This window comes from Canis lupus, chromosome 16 (genome assembly GCF_011100685.1).
Source record: "Canis lupus familiaris isolate Mischka breed German Shepherd chromosome 16, alternate assembly UU_Cfam_GSD_1.0, whole genome shotgun sequence".
In the NCBI taxonomy this organism is placed as follows: domain Eukaryota; kingdom Metazoa; phylum Chordata; class Mammalia; order Carnivora; family Canidae; genus Canis; species Canis lupus.
Window position 1 is genome coordinate 30319556 of NC_049237.1, and position 17915 is coordinate 30337470.

The 17915-nt window shown below is 38.9% G+C and overlaps 1 protein-coding gene across 9 annotated transcripts in view; it reads right to left on the reverse strand.

Annotated features, from left to right (window-relative positions):
* The window catches only part of UNC5D (unc-5 netrin receptor D), a 529465-nt gene that overhangs the window by 379180 nt on the left and 132370 nt on the right, over positions 1 to 17915 (reverse strand). The gene's annotated exons all lie outside the window — the stretch shown is intronic.

Sequence of the window (17915 nt, forward strand, 5' to 3'; positions counted from 1 at the left end):
AATTACTGATAACAGTATTTTCTTGACATTCAGGTTAAATTTTCCAGTATTCCAGGGCCTGGGCTTTCCACTGTGCTGAAGAATCGAGTTTAAATTCTGTATCTGTGGACCACACAGAACGCCTGGGGACTGTGACAGAGGGGAAGACTAGGGCTTGCTGATTTCTGATGAAAATAATATCAGGGGCTGAGGAAGTGCCTGTGGATTTTTTTTCCTGAATAAGAGGTGCTTTCTTGTCTTGTAAAAATATAAAATTTGGCCATTGCCTACCTATTCTGGATGGGAGGGACTAAATAGAGAGATGTGAATTCTGAGCAGGTTTGGTCCCGGCATGGTGATTATTCATGAGTTCTCCTACCATCTGAAATGTTTACTCTCTAGTATTACATCTAAAAATAAGTTCTTGAGATAAAAGCTTCCTTAAATACAAAATAACAATTCTAGCAACACAGGCAAAGACAATCCAAATAAACGTTAGGATAATTATAACATTAACTCTACCCCACAGTCTCTGCAGCCTAGCATTCTCTTTTTTCTTCTTGTAAATGATGTTAAGAACACTGCTCAGATGTTGCATTTGCACTCTATCAGATGTGCAAATGCCTTATTTGGTTAGCCCCTCCACTTCCATAGCCACATGTTTAGGGAAAAACAATATTTACCTCTTCTTTATTTTTATATATTTTTTAATTTATATAATTTAATAGCTTTATCAACTGCCTAATATTCAAGGCACAGTTCTAGATATTGGCAGAAAATAGTAACCATAGGAATCATCCACGCTATTGAGGATTCGAACACTGGACCACTACCACTTGGAATAAAAGGTCTCCCTTCTGAACCTGACATTCCCAAAGCACTCAATACACATTGTCCATGTAATTTCCCACCAGTTCCATGAAAAAAAAGAGAGTAGCCCTATGATTTTCGATTTTTGTTTTGTTCATTTTTGTTTTTATTTGTTTACACATAAATACTTAAGGCACTAAAAAGTGAAAATACTATTTGCCAAGGAAAGGTAAAAGGTAGGTAGAGGTGTTCCCACTGCTCTATCCATCTATTCATCCAATAAATGTATTTGGCAACAAGTACCAAGGGTCACTGCTAGATTCTGGGGATTAAGAAAAAAGTATGGGGATCCCTGGGTGGCGCAGCGGTTTGGCGCCTGCCTTTGGCCCAGGGCGCGATCCTGGAGACCCGGGATCGAATCCCACATCAGGCTCCCGGTGCATGGAGCCTGCTTCTCCCTCTGCCTATGTCTCTGCCTCTCTCTCTCTCTGTGACTATCATAAATAAATAAAAATTAAAAAAAAAAAAGATTAAAAAAAAAAAAAAAAAAAAAGAAAAAAGTATGAAACCCAATTTACATTACCCTTGATCTAGAGATTGGCCCTTCTGCCTTTCTCGCTACTAATGTGAACTGACAATTAAAATGACAGGACTTCTGGCAATATGAGAAATAATACCTCTTCGTATATGCACAGACACTCTTATCCTATTAATTTTCATGCTATCTTGATGACACAGAAGCTAGCATTAGTTTGCCCCATTTTTTTGTAGTAATATCTTGTAGTTTTTTGCCTTTTCATTTGCTTTAAAGAGGGTTACTAAGCTGTTATATGCCATTAATTCACCAAAATTTAAGCCTCCTTAATTTTTATTTCTTTCTTTAGATAGTCAATATAAATGCTGATCATAAATTTCAAGTCACCCAGATATGTATGAAGCATGAAGTAACAGCCCCAACAGGACTCTAATCCTGTTAAATTGTTAAGGTATCATCTTTCCACATGCTCATATCTCAGCATAAATATAGACACATAGTTTTTAATAGTATTAAAATAAAATGTATATACACAAAAACGCACAAGTCATTGGTGCACACTCTTTATTTTCATACCTCTGGAACTATTTCCCAGATGAAGAAACACTGTAAATATACCACAAATGTAAATTCTACTGTCTGCAACTTCCCATATCAGCAAATATTCACTAACACTGCATTGCTCTTCTAAATTATTCAACTTAACTCTATTTGATAGGCATTTAGGTAATTTCCAATTTTTCATCATGTGAAGAATCACAAATATTCATACCCACGCAATTCTCTTCTGCTAGTAAGGAACTACTTCTGTAACACAAACCTTGTCAAGCCCGTGACAGAATGGTCAGGTGTGTGCCTAAAAATATATGTCATTTAAAGTCTTGGGGCTGAGAACAAGAGAGAGAGAGAGAAAGAGAGAGAGAGAGAGAGAGAGGGAAAAACCTAAGAAAGGGGAAAAAAGGAAGAGGAGAAGGGGAAAGAAAAAGAGTAGGAAGAAGCGGCACAAAAACAAATTCCTATGCCAGCTCTATATTTATTCCCATATTTTATTTAGCCACACAAAAGTTTAAAACTGAGATTATCTTGGTTTAAGCTCTATAGTGGGTTAGTCCAATCTAATTTCAAACTACCATTAAAAAAGAAAAGAGGCCAGGAGCACCTGGGTAGTAGTTCAGTTGGTTAGACATTCAACTCTTACTGGTTTCGGCTCAGGTCATGATCTTGGGGTCCTGAGATTGAGCCCCGCATTGGGCTCCGCGCTCAGCAGGTGTTGCTTGAGATTTTCTTTCCCTCTGCCTCTGCCCTCCCACCCACCCCTGCTGGCCCTCTCTCCCTCTCTGTCTCTCTAAAAATAAATTTAAAAATCTTTTTGTTTAAAAAAAGGCCAATTTTGACAGTTGAACAAGGCAAGTTCCTTCCCCTTTCCTTGGAACATACTTCACATAGGAGTCACAGGGTGGTCATGAGGTGCCTTGAGGCTTAATGAGAATACCTTCCATGGTTGAAAGATCTTATGGTAACTCAAGGGGAAAAAGGAAAGAGTTCTTTCTCCCTGTGCTTTTCATTTTCGGTAACTAAAGTAGGGCACTCAAATCTATGGGTGCCACTGGTGCTTTTCAAATGAGGCAAAGTCTGTGCTGTTGATGTCTTTAATTTGGGGAATACTCTCTGCACTGTGTCTCAAAGAAAGGATTCCTAATTTATGTAAAATGATACTGAGAAAGCAATCTATATGATGGTATGATATAAAAAGCTAAATGCAAGTCATTTCTCACTGAAGATAATTTGAAAAAGTATTGTATCAAGGGAGTCACTAGATTACAGAGGATAAAATGTAGAAATAGGTATTCAGATATTTAGCTATATTTGCATAATCATCTTAAGTAGGTATCCCATGTTCTCCTGGGGCTAACTAGCACACAAAGAACAGGATGGTAGTTTCCTCTAAAAAAAACACCATAGAAAAGATTTTTTAAAAAAGCATAGAATATATGAGTGTTATCAAATAGGTCTTAATGACATCCATCTGATTTTAAGAGGCAGAAGCTCTAAAGTTCTTGCTTTTTATGAACATAAATAAATGCTCCAAGATTTACCAAAGAATTATCTGTACCATGAAGTCATTCTGGTAGCCAAAGGCTGCAAGAGGATAGTTTTCCCAATTTCTAGGGAATTTATCACACACACTGTAGGGCAAATAATGCGACTTCTCCACTCTCCAAGATGTCCTCACCTTAATCTACCGAACCTGTAAATATGTTATCGTATATGGCAAAAGAGCCTCTGTAGATGTGACCTTGCAGTAGTGGGAATATTCTGGATCATCGAAGTGGACTCAATGGAAACATAAGGGTACTTAAAAGTGGAAGATGAACACGTAACTTTAAGAAGGGTTAGAGAGATTCAAGTTTGCTGGCTTTGAAGATGGGAATAAGGAGCCACTAAGTAAGGTATATGGGCAACCTCTGGAAGCTGAGAAGTTCAAGGAAACAGATTCTGCCTGGAAAACATCTAGAAAGGAATGTAGTGCTATAGACACCATGAATGGAGCCCAATGAGACCTATGTGGGAATTCTTACCTACAGAACAGAACTAATAAAGGTGTTTTTAGCTACTAAGATTGTGGTAACTTATAGCAGCAAGTGGGACACTAATACACACTGCTTCTCCATCATTAAGTTTGAAAACTGAAACCATCACACACTACGGTTTCTGTGGTAAGAAATATTAGAATCAAGCAAAAGGAAATACTTGTGGTTGATTGGTTGGTTGGTTTTGTCTCTGGAAGCTAAGACCATAAACCAGGTAAAGTAGGAAACTTATTGACAAGACTAATGGCTGGTTAATGATCCTGATCCCACTGTACCCTGATCTCACTGTACCATCCAGACCAGTTTTTTTTTTTTTTTAAGATTTATTATGTATTCATGAGACACACACAGAGAGAGAGAGAGAGAGAGAGAGAGAGGCAGAGACACAGGCAGAGGGAGAAGCAGGCTCCATGCAGGGAGCCGGACGTGAGACTCCAGCCTGGGTCTCCAGGATCACACCTTGGGCCAAAGTCAGTGCTAAACCACTGAGCCACCCAGGCTGCCCCAGACCAATTTTTATACAAAGAACCGCACAATCAAAACCAGCTCCCTATCTACAAGACCTGCCTCAAACTCACCCACCCAGCCTTTTTATTTCATAAACAGCCTCCCTCATTTTCTTCCTTTTTTGAGACCCCCTAAGACTCCTCAAGTTGATATTCTTTCTTATTGCAGTAAGTCTACTGAACTTATGCTTAACCAACAGCGTTTCCTATTTTGAAGGGAGGTCGCACAGGACATGGGACATTTCTTCCATTGGCACAACTGAAAATGTCTCTATATAACTATAAAGGCAAAGGCATACAGACCCAAGTATACTTCTGACTAAGATGTAATAATGAGATGATAGAAATTAAAATGTACATTGAAGACCACAATTCTTCATTTGTTTGTGTTTATGTTTTTAAATGCCAAACCCAAACTTTACATGTAGTAAAAATTTTAAATGGAGATGGGCTAAGTCTGTGTCCAACAGATAATAATTAGCTTGGCTCACATTTTGGAGAACTAGGAATTCCATCTGGAGCTGAGGAATGAAGATGGGAAGGCAGAGGTCTACGCATCCACCGAAGGAAAGCAGATGGGATGGCTTTTCCCCCACTGCATAACCAGCATTTCACAACATGAAAATGGAACAAATGTTTCACCTCAACAGAATCAGTCCACTAACATGCTTCTTCATCAAGACTCTTATACCTATGGCTAGGGAACAGGAAATCTGGGCTTCTATCCCCATCCCAGCACATGTCAGGTGGCCAGTCACAGATGAAAGGTCAGGGACTCAGCTCCCACAAGCTCTAATTTCATACAAAACAGAAAGACTCAAGGAATGCCTTAAAGAATTCCAACATTACCACTAAAAGAAACCTCCTTTGGGCACGTGGAATGTAGCTTTTGTTCTCTCTCTTACTGTTTTTTAACTCTTGGAAAAATAAGAGGAGTAGACTGGTGCTGCTTGGTTTAACCTGTTCAAATGACAATGAAGAGGAGTTCTAATCCATTACATCCAAATTACAACCATCTCTTGGAATGGGGTGTTTACTAGTGAACATGAATGTTTAATCCATAAAGAGGAACTAATGAGACATTTGAAATGGAACACATGCTTAATTTAGAGAGACTTTGCCTCTCTATAATGTATTAATGACATGCCAGAGTATTATCAATTAACAGGAAAAATATTTCTTTAGGATGTTTACTTTACAAAAAAAGCATGTTTGTTCATTTTTTTCCTGAAGTTGTAATATTTCGGTTTTATCCTATCCCTTAAAGATTTTGATTCTCAGCATTTTGCTCTTTAGAATTATTCTTATTCTTCTTATATTGTAACCAATACTGAGAAAGTTCTCTTAAAAGGACCTCAAGAAAAAGGAGCATTGCCATCAGTGATGATAATGTCAACAACAAGAATGATGGCCATAACTACTATTTACTGAGAATTTACTATGTATGCCAAGAGTCTCAAACCTATTTTAAATTAATGTTCTTAACAGGTGGGTATAACCAGTAGGTATTTTCTCTTAATAGATAATGATGATTATAATTATGTAGCTATAACTGTATCTGGATATCCACGTACATATTCTTTCTCATTTCCTTTTAACTTCTCATTACTTCTATATACTGCCCCAAAAGACTGACTTTTTTATCAGTCAGAACATTAACTTCCAGAATTCCATTAAGGAGGTGAACCGTGGTTGCAAAATCCTTTCTATACTGCAAAGTCATTTTCAGGCTTGGTAATATACATTTAATCATGTAAAGAAAGAAAGGGCAAGTTATTTAGAAAGTTGTAATATTCTTTTCCATTGTTATAAAACAGGAAAGCAAAGATTCAGAATTGTCATAATTAGGGTCATGGTACAGTATTATTTTTTTAAAGTATAGATCATGATCTAGTTCTTTACTACTCAAGATGTGGGCTGAAAACCTAGAGCATCTGCATCACCACCAAATCCTCAGAAATGCAGAGCTCCAGGCCCTACTCCATTTGAACAAAATGCCCAAGTGATTTGCATGCCCATTATAATTTGAGAGCAATGACCTAGATTTTTTTCCTCTCATGCCTTGAGAAAGCCTGTACCAGGACTCAAGAATAAAGCAGGGCTTCTCTCCTAGTCTCAGCAATCAGACAACAAAAAGAAATAAAAGGCAAAGAAGAAGTCCAACTTTTACTCTTCACAGATGACATGATACTCTATATAGAAAACCTGAACTCCACCAAAGAATTGCTAAAACTCATATAGGAATTCAGTAAAGTTTCAGGATATAAAAATCAATGCACAGAAGTCAGTGCATTTTTATACCCTAACAATGAGACAGAAGAAAGAGAAATCAAGGAACTTATCCCATTTACAACTGCACCAAAAATCAAAAGATACCCAGGAATAAACCTAACCAAAAGGGTAAAGGATCTGTACTCTGTAAACTATAGAACATTCATGAAAGTAATTGAAGAGGACACAAAGAGATGGAAAACCATTCCATGATCATAGAGTGGAAGAACAAATATTGTCATACTACCCAAAGCAATCTACACATTCAGTGCAATCCCTAACAAAATACCATCAACATTTTTCACAGAGCTGGAATAAACAATCCTAAAATTGGTATGGAACCATAAAAGACCCTGAACAGCCAAAGTAATGTTGATAAGGAAAACCAAAGCTGGAGGTATCACAATTCTGGACTTCAAGCTCTATTACAAAGCTGTGATCATCAAGACTGTGTGGTACTGGCACAAAAACAGACACACATTAAAAAACAAAACAAAACAAAACAAAAAAGACAGATACACAAATTAACGGAACAGAATATACAACACAGAAATGGACCCTCAACTCTATAGTCAACTAATCTTTGACAAAGCAGGAGAGAATATTCGATGGAAGAGACAGTCTCTTCTACAACTGATGTTGGGAAAAATGGACAGCCATATGCAGAAGAATGAAACGGGACCATTTTCTTATAATATACACAAAAATAGGCTCAAAATGGATAAAAGAGGGGCCGCTAGGTGGCTCAGTTGGTTAACCGTCTACCTTCAGCTCAGGTCATGATACCACAGTCCTGGGATGGAGCCTGACTTGGGCTCCCTGCTAGGCAGGGGAGTCTGCTTCTCCCTCTCCTTCTGCCTCCACCCCCACTTATGTTCATGCGCTCTCTGTCGCCTACTCTCTCTCTCTCAAATAAATAAATAAAATCTTTTAAAAAATGGATAAAATACCTAAATGTGAGACAGGGATCCAGCAAAATCCTAGAGGAGAACATAGGCAGGAAACCTCTTTGACCTCAAACACGCAACTTCCTGCTAGACACATCTCCAAAGGCAAGAGAAACAAAGGCAAAAATGAACTATTGGGAATTCATCAGGATAAACAGCTTTTGCATAGCAATGGAAACAGACTTGTCAACTTTAGTTGACAAAACTAAAAGGCAACCTACCGAACAGAAGAAGATATTTGCAAATGTCTTACCAGATGAAGGGCTAATATTCCAAAATCTGTAAAGAACTTATTAAACTCAATACTCACAAAAACAAAAAATCCAATCAAGAAATGGGCAGAAGACATGAACAGACATTTTTCCAAAGAAGACACACAATGGCCAACAGACACATGAAAAAATGCATCACTCAGCATCAGAGAAATACAAATCAAAATCACAATGAGGGATATCTCACCAGTCCAAATGGCTAAAATTAACAACTCAGAAAACAATGGATCTTGGTGAGAATGTGGAGACAAGGAAACCGTCTTTCATTTTCGGTGTTAATGCAAACTGGTGTAGCCACTGTGGATGAAATCAGAGTAGACAAATCATAAGAGACTCTTAACTCTAGGAAACAAACAGAGTAGGAGAGGTGGGTGAGGGGATGGGGTAACTGGGTGATAAGCATTAAGGAGGGCATTTGATGCAATGAGCATTGAGTGTTACATGCAATTGATGAATCACTAAATTCTGATATTAATAATACTAATAATATTCTATCAATTAATTCAAGAATTTAAATTTTTTAAAAAATATAGGGTTTCTCAGCCCTAGTTGTCTATTAGACACCAGTGCAGAATATGACCTACAAATTCAGAATCTCCAGAAATGGGTTCCAAGCTTCCATGTTTTTAAAGAAAATTAGACACAGTTGGTTGTGATGTACAGTCATTACTGAAAACTACAGGTAAAAGTCTAAAGAGGTTTATTTTCATCCACTTAAGAACTACCTATGCACACACACTCCCTAAACATTCCTTAGTCTATCTGTCAACTCTGACATGCAGCAAAGTTACATAAAATGCAACGCAGGGCAGCCCGGGTGGCTCAGTGGTTTAGCGCTGCCTTCAGCCCAGGGTGTGGTCCTGGAGACCCAAGACTGAGTCCCACATCAGGCTCCCTGCATGGAGCTTGCTTCTCCCTCTGCCTGTGTCTCTGAGACTCTCTCTCTCTCTCTCTCTCTCTCTCTCTCTCTCTCTCTCTCCCCGTGTGTGTGTCTCTCATGAATAAATAAAATCTTTTAAAAAAAAAAAAAGCAATACAATGAACTCTGAATGGATTCAGTGAAAGGAACCACTCCATTCACTCAAAAAAGAGATCCTTGAAGTCTCTTCGAAAAAACAAAAACAAACAAACAAAAAAACCTTACTCAGGGGATCCCTGGGTGGCGCAGCGGTTTAGCGCCTGCCTTTGGCCCAGGGCGCGATCCTGGAGATCCGGGATCGAATCCCACGTCGGGCTTCCCGGTGCATGGAGCCTGCTTCTCCCTCTGCCTGTGTCTCTGCCTCTCTCTCTCACTGTGTGCCTATCATAAATAAATAAAAAATTAAAAAAAAAAAAAACCTTACTCATTACACTAAGCCGAGAAATCTTTGTATACACAAGCTGCATTTCTTCATATCTAAATGTTGACTGCCTTATCCATGCTCAAATTTTACCTCAAATAATTATTAATTCAAATATATTCTGGCACATATCAGTGCCTCTCAATTCAAAAATCAGAAAAACAAAAAAGAACAGCCATTTAGGGAAATAGCATGTCAGAGTCCTGATAGCAGGACTATCTTTCATACACATTTTAATCTATAGCATGGAGCATGGGGATTACACAGATAGAATGTGTGCAGTTAATGGAACTGACTGGAAACATGCCTATAGGTTGGTAATAGTACTAACTCTCGCTGAAAAACTGTAGTCGTGCCATGCACTTGCCAGTGATTTGACTTTACAACCCTTTTATTTGGGTTAGTATTACAAGACTGTAGAATGTTCAGATTTAAATCTTAAAACTATGAAAACAAGGAAACACTCTGCCTTTATAAGGACATTCTGAAGGGGCTCAAAGTGTGGTGGACTGAACATTCAGTGCTCAGTAACACAGGGAAAAGAAGGCAGTTTAAAGGGCTCTGGATTTAGGGTGCCTAGGTGGGTCAGTCGAGCATCCAACTCTTGATTTCGGCTCAGGTCATGATCTCAGGGTCATGAGACTGAGCTCCATGCTGGGTGTAGAGCCTACTTGGGATTCCCTCTCTCCCTCTTTCCCTATCCCCCTCTCTAAAAAAATAAAATTCAAAAAAAAAATTTAATGAAGGGCTCTGGATTGTTTCCATTTTCAAATCTTCCTTCTTAATAAAAAGCTGATCCCTGAAGAGGACTTAAGGAAATACCTCTTTGGTAGAACTCTTTACCCATTCTAGATCCTTTCCTCATAGGTTTATATATTGCTCCTTTGGGAATCTGGTATTACTTCTCTTCTTAATTGTTTATCCCATCAAAGGCTTCTTTCAGTAAAGAACCAGATAGCATTCATTTACACATTATCATAATATCAAATACAAAATTATTTTATTGTTAGTCATAATTAAAATAAGCAGAATTTTTACTCCATGTTTACTAGGTCCCAGGTACCATCTCTAAACATATGTACTCACAAAATCTGTTCAGATGCATAATATAAACATCCCTGTACCATCCCTATTCTACCCATGAAAACACTGAAGATCAAAGAGGAGAGGTTAAGGAAGTGTTTCATGGTGGCACAGCCACCAAGTGACCTAGTTAGGATTCAAATACAGATGGCCAACACAAGTGTCTTCACACTAGATCTCAATCTTATTTGTTTCTTTTTTTGAAAGACAGAGAGAGGTGGGGGGTGGGGAGGAGGAGAGGGAGAAAGAAAATCTCAAGGGGACTCTGCACACAATAGAAGCCCAGCATGGCGCTTGATCTCATGACCCTGAGATTATGACCTGAGCTGAAACCAAGAGTTGGACACTCAACCAACAAGCCACCCAGGTGCTCCAATCCTGTTTGTCTCTTGGCTACCTTTCATTTCTTCAAAGTTAAAGAAGTCTGCACCTTTAGCCAACAGAGAAGTATTTTGAGCCGGTAATTGCAAGTAATTTGGAGACTAGAGAAGGAAGGGTTCATCTATGAAAACTGTGTAGACATGAGGGTCTTATACTTCAGCATGTATCTGATCCATGCCTTCACTATGGAGGGGTGGAGGGGATGGGCCAGGCAAGTAGATTCTTTCTCACCATCCATCATTTGCAAATTACATCCATCACATTTCCTAAGTGATTTTTCATTTTCGATCTTCAGCTTCCCCTCATTATCACCTTCAGAAGAGAGTCTTGGTTATTTTTTTTTTTTGAGAGTCTTGGTTTTAAAAGGGGGAAAAAAAAAAGTAAGCCCTGTGCATATCATTTTCTACCAGAGCTTTCAAAAAAAGGTAAACTCAAATCGCCCCATCCCATAGTCACAGATTTAGCCACTTCTTGAGATTGAATTTAATGTGGAAAGCCTCCTGCATGCCACTTTTGATAACAAATAACCCCGGACACTCTTCAGTGCCATTTCTTCAATTATATTTTCTTTACTGTTCAAACAAGATAAATGGGGGGAATCCAAACAATTTTTCATAGGTCAGAGATTCAGCGCACCTGATGCAGCTGGAGTTTGGTTAACAATACAGCAATAGCTCTTCTAAAATTATAACCTAGACGTTTTTTCCCTCTTCAGGCTTTTTGTGGACTTTCTTTTCGCAGCACTGAGTCTCCTTTTGCTAAATAAATAAATGAATGAATGAATGAATAAATAAATAAATAAATAAATAAATAATAACAGAAGTCACTCCATCTTTCAGTTAAAAAACGATGAGGTGCTGTCATTAAAAAGGCAAGCAATTGATTGACAGGCTCTCGGTGCTGAGGGATTTTCTTATGTAAATTGCTGTGTGTATGTGTGTGTGTGTGCCTGTCTTTAAAAAAAGATATACCATATTTCTACTCTTAGCTAATAATTTTAATAGTTCCTGATTGAAAAGTCCATCTTTAAATTTGAGCACATGGTGCTCTTACAGAGTTTGGGTTACACAGCTTGAAAATAAGTGATAGCTGACTTTATCATTCTTCCTCACCTCAGAAATTTTTACTAAAGAAAGAGAAACTGGGGGAAAAGAAGTAAAAAAAAATCAAATTAGGCATGAACATCGATATTTCAAATAGACAATGAACCCCTTTGTAATTCTGAGGTACATATAATAATTGTTCCATGCCATAGGACATATCTGCGAACTGAACTGACACATGATTAAACATAACACTGGATCACAGTCAGAAGTGAAATTGAAGGCAATCTCATACAACAAAATACACAACCATTGCCTGCATAAGTTTAGAGGTGTCAGAAATTGTTGTGAAGCATGAGAGAAATTTTCAGCTAAAAAGCTAATCCCCTTTTTACTGGCTAAATATCTGCGTAATTCTGAAGAGGGTGCTTCTACTGCTGTCTTTTGTTGAGAGAAAAGCAGAAGGACGTGAACACAAAGCCACCACAAGTGTGACCCTCTCTAATAGAGTAACCATCCTATTGAAAAATTGGTGGCATGTCGGTTTCAGGTGGTGCAAGAATCTTAACGAGGAGCTACAAGGGTCTGTGTGCAGAATGACAGCTTGAACAAATCAAAAGAAATTCACCACTGGGAAAGATCAATACCTTATCACTTGCATCAGTTAAAAGTGGACTGGACAAAGAACTAGAGACTCAACCATAAGCAACAATCCCCAGCCTGGCAGAGAGGGAAGGGCTGGATGACATCAAAGACCCTTCCCATCTTAATTTCTATGAATTCACAGCACTAGCCAGGCCAAAGTAATTTCACTAAGGAAGTACTGTGCTTCGAGCAATAGCTTCTTGCCAAGGCTCCTTTGACTTCACACTGGCGTTCTCAGAATACCACTTAGGGAACACTTTCAACACATGACATAGAGGATGGAGACTCTGTTCACCACCTCACCGCGCAGTACCTGTTTCCAGAAGGCTCCAGTGTAATCTACCACCCTTTCATGCAAATTCCAAAACTAAGACCCATGCCTTGCAGGATGCCTGGACACTCCCATGCTGCTTCCAGACTGCTGTAAACTCACAGACCTAAAAACACAAATATTTTATGGGATGCCTGGGTGGCTCAGTGTTTGAGCATCTGCCTTTGGCTCAGGGCGTGACATGATCTTGGCTGGGGTCCTGGGATCGAGTCCTGATATCTGGCTCCACCCAGGGAACCTGCTTTTTCCTCTGTGTCTCTACCTCTCTCTGTGTCTCTCATGAATACATAAATAAAATCTTTTTGAAAAAATGCAAACTTTTAGTCCTATCAAATTCCAGGGCTACACTTATGGTAGTAGATATGCCTTCCTTTCTGGGGCCAAAATCTCCATTCACCTTGTCAAATTTAAAAGTGAGAATGAAATAAACTGCACCTTTCACCTGCTAGTTAATTAGCACACTCTATAAATGTGGGTCAACTGCTTGCCTCTTACTTCTCTTTGTCCCAGTTTGGGTTTGTGCAGGTGCTACCATCTGTAACTTTGATTAAGAGTCTGGCATTTTATTAAGCAGCCAAAATTGTTTAGGGGAACAACCGACTCATTTGGAAGCAAAGTTGCACCAAATAAATAGGCATTAACAACAGAAGGCGCTTTTAGAGGGTTGACTGTCAGTATAGACTTGAAAGATACAAACTACTTACAACTTAAACGGGGAAGAAGAGAGAACCCAAAATGTAAGGCCAAGTGTGTTGAAATGCACACATATGGGTACACCCACATTTACAGTGTATTCACAGTGTATTCTTTGTACGCAACCTAAATACTTTGAGAGATAGAGTTAATTCACAAATACGCCAATAATTTTCGAAGACCATACTATTCTAATTGTTGGGGGATTTTTTGTTTTGTTTTTCTTACTGCAGTCATACACGTTTATGTACAATGAACTCAGCTTTATTAAAAAATTAAGGACATTTCAACTGCAAAACAAGGTCAAAAACTGGAAGCTAAACTTTAGTCTGTAATTTATTTTAAATCCCACCTGTTCAGCCCCATTCCCACTCCTATTCCCGCTGCCATGCTTTTGCCTGCACTGTGCCTCCTACGTGAGATGCTCTTTACCTACTGACTTATCCTTCAAGCCCAGATAGAAAGAACTCTTCTCCTGGAAATCTCTCAGATAACATCAGTCAGGTTTTTCCTTATGAACTCAAATGAATGGGTACATAATTATGTAACTTCAGTAGCACTTCTAACTTGCCTTGCAATTTTCATCCCCTCCATGTGACTGTGTGCTCCTCAAGGGCATGATCTATTTAGCGTAATATGCAAATATATATTCTTGACACTTAACTAGGAGGTTTAACTAGAACACTTCCTTGTGACAGGTGCTGCAGGAAATGACACAGATCGGGGAAAGCAAGTGGGGCCCTGAAATTAAAAGGCCCAGGTGCCAGCCAGGGCTCTGGTTTTACCAGTGGTGAGCTGCTGGACAAACTGTCCAATGTCATTGTGATGAAGTCACCTTATTCGCAAAATCAGGAAGGTAAACTGCCCTCCCCTCGAACGGTTAAATCCGATCACTGATATGAAAGTGTTCTTTAAGTCTAATGGGTTGTCAAATCACCACTCAATATGCAGGTTCTTCTCTCCTACTTCTCAATGTGGAGTGTTTTAAGCAAGGTTCCACCGAACACCTAAAGTTTACTAAGCCTGCACAGTCTTCTAGCAAAGAATTCCTGGGACTTTCAATCAAAAGTCAGTGATAAAAGTACTAACAAAATGACAGTAACAGCGATAAATGGGAGAAGTGATTACGATCAAGGATATAAACAGGAGGCACACGTTTTCACAGAAGCATCAAAGCCACAGTCACAGTCCAGGGGTACAAACAAGCTCACCAGCATTCTGGGATCCATAAACAAACAGTGTTAAACTGGCGGGTGTGGATGTCCTCTGCGAGATGTGATAGCAGGAACCACGTGCAGACATAGTCATTGTAAATCTACAAAGCAAAAATCTCCTTTGCAATTCCTATTCATCTTTCGGAATTTATCACCGATGAAATATTAAAGCTTAGCCTCAAGACAATACAAAAGATAAAATACTTCAGCCAGTAAACTCTAAGGTGAATAAAAAAAAAGTGTGTTTTTTAAAATAAATAAAATACCTGTAAAACCCCAAATCAGCAAAAGGGAGCATTACATTTTTTTTAAGTCAAAAAATAAAAAGGGACATCACTGTTCACAGTTGTGTAAGCTAAGGACTCTGAACAAGTTCAGTTTTCTCTTAGAAAAAGTGACTTGAGGCAATTCTAAAAGTCTCTCCAATGTTCTTTTTCTCTTCTGTTTAAGGACATCACAGACACGTAAAGGAGGATAAGAAATACAGTTGTCTGGCCCAAGTTACATATCAAAAAATGTCATCAACTGCTGTAGGGGAAAACACAGAACCTCAAACTCCAGGCTTCTGGATGCCTTTCAATTCACCTTGACAGATTTTATCTTCGTCTGGGCAGAGCTGTGAAGAACTCCTCAAGGTTATTTGAGATTGCTTTATGGTGGGTCTACTGTGTCAAGATTTCCAGGCGCTTGTTACTTAAAAATGTACTTGCACTAAAATAATCCATAATTACAAAGTTATTTTAAAATCCCAAAAGGCAAATGAATTCTTTCAAAACGCTGCAACACTCACTTTTGATATCACATCCAACCTTCAAACAGGTGATCCTGGCAGTGTTGCTGTACTAACATCCACTCCCCTTTTAAGTTAATGAAGATTTAATATGAAATGAAAACTCTGGCACAAAACAAAAGCGGCAGAAATCTGTAACAAGAAAGCATGAAGAGGAAAGGAGGCAGGGGCTCTGTTAAATCAAACCCAGGCAAGTGTGCAAAGCACAGGGTGACTATATGCTTTGTGATAAGGCTTTCTGCTAGAATCAAAGGAGCAAAACTTCAATATTTCATGTTACCATAGTGGCTTGGCAGGGCTAAAAATTTAATAAGTGCTATTTAATCTAATGGCAGTGCTTCAGACTGGAAAAAAAAAAGCTGCATAAGATTAAGCATTCTAATGACTACTTAATGAAACTTAAAAGAATATAGATCATCTTTTCTTGAATTAAATTACTCACTCTAAATAATAACAGTTAAGAAACATAGTAACAGCCCATAGCTGAGTGCTGCGTAAGAATCGGGAGCAGAGCTAGTGATTAGGCTGAGATCTCACTAACACTGAATGCCTGAGTGGGGGGCTTGTGCAATGCTATCGCTAGAGGGGATCTGTTAACAGAGCCATGGCTGGCCTAGCTCCTCTCCAAAGTGAACATCTATAGTTATAAATCACCCAGGCTTCAGGGCCTTGGAAGAGGTAGAAGTAAAAAGAACAAGATAAATTATCTGGACTCAAAAGGCAAAATTTAAGTGTCATTCACACCGTCAAAGTTCTCGTGATCATCTCAGTCAACCCACAGAGGTCTCATTCATTCAAATTCTTAGAGGAGTTCTCTCTTCCACTCATCGGAACATTCAGGAAGCTGATTTTCCATGCTGATTATCATATTAATTTGACTTACTTATACATTTAACTAGAACAATAATTCTTCCTGGTAGAATTTTCACACACACACACACACACACACACACACACACACATCTTTGTATCTATCCACAGGGTCTGACACCATACCCGTTTTCCTGATTATCCAGTGAATATTTCTTGAGTGATTAGAAGGTTACCACCTAGAGCAAGAGGATGGGAAGCAGAGTCCTAGAAAACACGATGTCAGACCAAGCACTTCATTTTCAGGGCGTCTTTATTTCTCTTCAGAGTGGATCTAAAAACTGCTACAGGCTTAAAACAAGAACTATGATTCAAATACATGCATCCTATCAGTCTCCACACAATATACACAGATTGACATATTGCTATAATTATCAGTGTATGTCATTCCTAATTGTGTAAGATCCCAAATCCTCCTTCTTCATCTAATTGGCAATTTTACAGAACGGTTTGCTTCCTCTGCTTTATGAGATCAAGTGCAAAGAAGCCTTACTTTCAACTTTCTAATGTGGAAGCCAGATTCTTAAAAGCATGAAATTATATAAAAAATAATTAACATTCATAAAAATCATACCCCCAAAATCCTTACATTGTATTCTTCACAAAAAGATTTCCTCTTCCCCCACAGAAAAGATCATGCCTTAGGATGCAACATCCTTCTTCCCAACATAATTCATGGGCCCATACTATAATACATTCAAATATATTCAAACATATTTGTGTTTGTGTATGTGTGTATATGAAATGTATAGATGTATATAATACAAATGTATATAAAAATGGCAGCCTTACAAATCAAAGCGTGCACTGGCTAGGCTACAAGGCAAGGGAAGCTAACCTTAAGGAAGCACCAATATTTATTCCCTTTGTCTCTCTTCACAGAAGCCTTTGTGTAAATATGAGTTGCCATGTTTGCTTTCTTCTCATTAAGTCACTGGTTTTCTTAACTCGGGGTCCCAGATAGAAACTCCAAGGCAACGGAGAGTCCAGGGGGACTCGAATAAGAGGGGATGGAGAAGATAGGTCTGTAGCCATGCATTTGGTAGATGGACATGGCAGTGTGATTTTAGGGCAGGACACCCCAGAAAGTCAAGAACCCCCACTGCAATCACTAGTGAGATCGTTCTGGGGAAAAGTCATGCAGATAGTGCCACGTCCAAAGAAGACAAAGATAATGGAAGGAAGAGAAGAGATAAGAATAGATCTAGAGATGGGACAATCCACCAGTCCTAGTGACTCACAGAGGTCAAGAGAAAGGTTAGAGAGGATGTGAAGAGCTCCCACATAGAAGACGGAGGAGTGGATGTGATGCTATTTGCATAAAGAGGAACAAGAAGAAGGTGAACCATTGGTGGGAAAAGAGCTGAAATGTAACTAAACAGTGTGAACACTGTCAGAGCCAATGGGAAGAATACTGGAGCGGGAGAGCTCAGACCCCCTTAGCAGTGACCTTGGCAGGACACGTAAATCACCTCAGGCTTCAGTTATCTCCTGCCAAATGAGCAGGATGAATTAGATGACATTTTATTCTTTCCTCAGCTCAGGAGACTACAAGTCTGGCGTTATTGCTCCTATTTCCCCAATCAGCAATATAGAAAATCAAAAGAAACATCT